General features: G+C 36.7%; 1 non-coding gene across 1 annotated transcript; it reads left to right on the top strand.

The window, feature by feature from the left end:
* The first annotated feature begins 534 nt into the window (after positions 1 to 534).
* Positions 535 to 641, top strand: LOC136396406 (U6 spliceosomal RNA). Its single transcript, XR_010749694.1, has one exon. It is a non-coding gene; the product is annotated as a U6 spliceosomal RNA (small nuclear RNA).
* The last annotated feature ends 4,783 nt before the right edge of the window (positions 642 to 5,424 follow it).

The following is a 5,424-nucleotide window of genomic DNA, read 5'->3' as shown; positions in this document are numbered from 1 at the left end:
ATTTCTGTATACATGGGCACGCATGTAATTTTTAAAGAGGTTCTAATAACATTTCTGCCATGAGGCTGTTCCTTACATGATTACTACAGCCTTTTGATTACTTAATAGGTACCATAACTATATGTTCCTATTTAACAAATAAAGACAGCATATTCCAGAGAGTTAATTTGTTCAAGATTACCTAGAATCCATACAGTTCTGTTTTACTCCAAAACCTTCTCAAATATAACACCAATATTTCTCCCAGCTTTCTGCTTTACAGGTAGGTCATTATGAGATCAAGGATAAGGCTGATTACGTATATTTGCTTACTTATTTTTTCTGCCTATGTGCATGTAGTGCCTTGCGTATAATTTATTCTGCTCTTTACTAGTCCACAGAATACAAAATAAAGCCAAGCCACAAAAATTGTTTGTATGTTTGTGTGTATATGGAGGGGAAAGGGAGACAGTGTCAGAGGTAGAAATTATTCTCTGCTAATTCTTGTGATAGGAAATAAGAAAAAGTAACAAAGTTTTAAAAACTGGTGTTTTGGTGCTCGCTTCTGCAGCACATATACTAAAATTGGAACGATACAGAGAAGATTAGCATGGCCCCTGCGCAAGGATGACACGCAAATTCATGAAGCATTCCATATTTTTAGTGACAATGTATTGTGTGAGACCTTTTCATCTTGTACATTTTCTCTTTTTTCTAAAAAGGAAATAATAAAACTTCAAAAAAAACACTGGTGTTTTAAACAAAAGAAGTTTAAGATAACTGCAGAATTTAATGCCTATTCTGTGGAAGGGAGTTGGGATTGAAAACATGAATCAATCTACCATGTACCCCTCACAGGAACAGGAAAAACAATTCAACAAACTGTTTTAGTACTTGTTTTAATAAGCATCAACATTCATATATTTTATAATAGAAATGGTGTGCTACAGTGCTGTTCATAAGTTTGAGGGATTGTAAAAGTACAGAATACATCCTTCCCAACTGACAGGAGTCTACTAGAATGTTTCCCAATATACATGATATGCAGTAGATTGGATCACAGTGTTAATGGGCTTTACCAGACACAAGAAGTTCAGTAGTCTAATCAATTTGGAGAACATTTTGAAAAAAAAAAAAAAAAAAAGATTAGAATTTCTTTATTGCAGAACCACTCAGAGCCTTTAATATGATTAAATGCATTTTAAGTTTCCAAGAGGGGAAATAAGCTTTTCTTAAATTTACGTAGCCATGTGTTACCTTTTCCTTAGAAACCTTAGTGTAACTGTTGTTCTATATAAAACATTTCATGATATATTTTTTACAGTTTAAGTAAAAATACATAGCATACATATAATCAGTTATAACAGCTATTTCGAAGTGAAATGAATCTTTAATATATACAACAAAGACAGTTAATATGACTGAAGAATAGGAACTGTTTACAAATCCTTACAGATCTTTATATTTTCTCTACATATAGCTCATGAGGATTTTTTATTCTTTGTTTTATTAGGTAAATAGAGATGCATTTTAAGGAAATATAATAAATTTCTTTCACTTACTTATCCATTTAATTTTATAAGTATTTTGAAGCTTAGAATATTGTGTACAAAATGTACAAATTATCTTTCTCACACTCTAATACATGACACCCCCAAACCCTGCAATCCAACAATACAAAGTACTCTTCTCACCATCAACATTTTACAGTAGATTAAGTTTTTTTTTTATTTTAGAGGTTCTCATTCTAGCTCCTCTTTTCAAGTTTTTCAAGTATTAGCATGCTAGAAGATATGAAATTAAGATATAGAAATAACTTATCTTGACAAGTTATTTAAAATGTGAATACTGTATTCCCTGAAGGAGTTTGACTTTAACCATACTGTATGATTTCATAAATCCTAATAATCCCCACTTTGCCAAACTTGGTAGTATTGTCAAAAATGAGGTTGAAGGATGGGCTATAGTTTGTTCCTAGTTTGGAAGCGAAGACTGAAAATACATAAAGTTCCAGAACCACAAACTCAGAGTTTTCAGGGATTCCAAAAGAGAAATTGAAAGCCTGAAAAACTAACTTGTCAAAAGCCACAACGAGAGTTGGGTCCAGGAAAATAAAGTTTGTCTATGCTTCGGCTTCCATTCTACATTACGTATGATAGAAGATTCTTTTTTTTTTTTTTTTTCTTCTGTATTTTTCTGAAGCTGGAAACGGGGAGAGACAGTCAGACAGACTCCCGCATGCGCCCGACCGGGATCCACCCGGCACACCCACCAGGGGGCGATGCTCTGCCCCTCCGGGGTGTCGCTCTGTTGCGACCAGAGCCACTCTAGCACTTGGGGCAGAGGCCAAGGAGCCATCCCCAGCGCCCGGGCCATCTTTGCTCCAATGGAGCCTCTGCTGCGGGAGGGGAAGAGAGAGACAGAGAGGAAGGAGAGGGGGAGGGGTGGAGAAGCAGATGGGTGCTTCTCCTGTGTGTCCTGGCCGAGAATCGAACCCGGGACCTCTGCACGCCAGGCCGACACTCGACCACTGAGCCAACTGGCCAGGGCTGATAGAAGATTCTTAATACTTTTTGTTTCACTGATGACATAAAGTTGAAGATTTTAAAAAAAACAATGCTCATTTAAAAAATAAAAAGGAGAAGGAAGGAAAAACAAGAAAGGAAGAAAGAAAGGAAAGAAGGAAAGATGAAGGAAGGAAAGATGAAGGAAGGAAGGAAGGAAGGAAGGAAGGAAGGAAGGAAGGAAGGAAGGAAGGAAGGAAGGAAGAAAGAATTGGTATCTGTGAACATTTTTACAATACAAAAATTAGCCTAAAATTTCAACAGATTCACAGCCTCTGAAGTTTATCCATGACTCTTGTAACCTTTCAAAGAACCAGACCTCAGAAGCCAACTCAGTCATGAGAAGTGTGTAGTAGAGCAGGAGAACTCGAGCCTTAACCCGCTAGGCAGAAAACCAGAAAGGAGTATCTGAGAGGTGAAGAGTGCTGGAGAAACTGAATGGAGCAGACAGCCTGAGAAATGATGCCTTAAAACACAAATGAGATCCTGGACTCAACCCTGAGCCATGGGTGGATCTGAAGCTAAATAGTATATTAGATGCTTTGAGAACTTTACTATGGAGTAGAATATAGCTCAGGTCCCAAATGGGCCACTGGGTGGTGAACACACACAAAAAAGTGTAAATAGAATGGTGAGGGCTCTGAATAGTGAGCTGATATAAATCATATTCTACAGAATGTAGATCAGAATATGTGGAGACCCAAATCATCCTACTGAAACAGCAATAACAAAAACAGCTGCAACAAATCAACATCTCCATTGGATTTTAGCTGGTTACATGGGTTAAAAGTAAAAGGGTAGAGAAAGATGAAATTCAAAAGCCAAATGAGCCTGACCAGGCAGTGGCGCAGTGGATAGAGTGTTGGACTGGGATGCCGAGGACCCAGGTTCGAGACCTCGCTTGAGCATGGGCTCATCTGGTTTGAGCAAAAGCTCACCAGCTAGGACCCAAGGTCGCTGGCTTGAGCAGGGGGTTACTTGGTCTGCTGTAGCCTCACGGTCAAGGCACATACGAGAAAGCAATCAATGAACTACTACTAAGTGCCACAACAAAGAAACTGATGATTGATGCTTCTCATCTCTCTGCGTTCCTGACTGTCTGTTCCTGTCTATCCCTCTCTCTGACTCTCGCTCTGTCTCTGTAAAAAAAAAAAAAAAAAAAGCCAAATGAGAGAAAGCTAGAAGAGATATATTCATATAGACAGAATAGGTTTCAGAGCAAGGAAAACTGCCAAGAATTCAGAATTCAGAGGAATGACATAGAATGATAAAAGGGTCAGTTCTCCAAGAAGACCTAATTATTCTGAATGTTCATGGTCTTAAAAAAACTTTAAAATACATGAAGCAAAAATGATAGAACTGCATAAGAAATAGATAAATCTACAGTATGGCTGTAAAGACTTCAATACTTCTCTCTTAGTATTATATTTGAAGAAATAAGTTAACAGTAAGTTAGCAAATATAAGGAATAACTGATCAACCATCAGCCAGTTAGGCCTACTTCTATATATAGGATATATATGACACTCCACATAGTAACAGTAAAACATCCATATTTTTTATATTCATCTATCATCAAGATAGAACAAATCCTGCATCATAAAGCAAGCCTTAACAAATGTAAAAGAATTGAATTAATGCAAAGTATATTCTCTGACAACAATGTAATTAAACTAGAAATTAATAATAGACAGATATTTGGAAAACCTCCAAATAAAAACATTCTTATAAATAATCATCAGATCAAAGATGAAGCCTCAAGGGACATTAGAAAATATTTTGATCTGAACCACATTGTAAATGCTGTATATGAAATGTATGGAACGAAGCTGTATCAGTGCTTGGGAGGAAATTTATATCATTGAATGCCTGTATTAGGAAAGAAGAGAGTCTCAAGTCAACAATTTAAGTTTCCACCTTAAGAAATTAGAAATTAAAGAGCAATGTTAATCAAAAGGAATCCAAATGAATTTACTAATAAAGGTAAAGTCAGAAATAGAAAACTGAACAAAATAGAGGGAAATAGCGATGAAATAAAAAGCTGTTTCTTAGAAAAGATCAATAAAATTGATAAACCACTAGCTGTAATGACCAAGCGAAAAAGAAAAAAGTCAAAAACTATCATTGTCAGCAATGAAAGAGGGTGTCATTTCAGACACTAAAATGCTAATAAGGAAATTCCAAGAACAACTCTGTGCACATACATTCAACAAAGTAGATTAAGTGGATCAATTCCTTGAAAACCACCAAAGAAGTAAATAACAAATAGGCCTATCACTATTAAAGAAATTAAATTTGTAGTTTAAATTTTCCAAAAAAGGGATGGCTTCCATGGTGAATTCTACCAAACTTATTCCAAGAAACTCATTTTACAAGGTCAGAATTACCTTGAAGAAAAGAAAACAAGAGACCAATTTATTTCTTGAATATAGCCATGACATTCATCAATGAAATGTTAGTAATTCAGGCCTGACTTGTAGCACAGTGGATAAAGCATTGCCCTGGAACGCTGAGGTTGCCGGTTTGAAACCGTGGACTTGCCTGGTCAAGACCCATATGGGAGTTGATGCTTTCTGCTCCTCCCCGTTTTCTCTTTTTTTTTTTTTTAATTTTATTTTATTTATTTTTAGAGAGGAGAGAGAGGGAGAGAGAGGAGAGAGAGACAGAGAGAGAAGGGGGAGGAGCTGAAAGCATCAACTCCCATATGTGCCTTGACCAGGCAAGCCCAGGGCTTCGAACCAGCGACCTCAGCATTTCCAGGTTGACACTTTATCCACTGCACCACCACAGGTCAGGCCCCCCTATTTTGTCTATCTCTTTCCTCTCTCGCTGTCTCTCTCCAATAAAAATGAATAAATAAAAATCTAAAAAATAATATTAG

This window comes from Saccopteryx leptura, chromosome 2 (genome assembly GCF_036850995.1).
Source record: "Saccopteryx leptura isolate mSacLep1 chromosome 2, mSacLep1_pri_phased_curated, whole genome shotgun sequence".
NCBI classification, from domain to species: Eukaryota; Metazoa; Chordata; class Mammalia; order Chiroptera; family Emballonuridae; genus Saccopteryx; species Saccopteryx leptura.
This window is presented reverse-complemented; position numbering and strand designations above follow the sequence as displayed.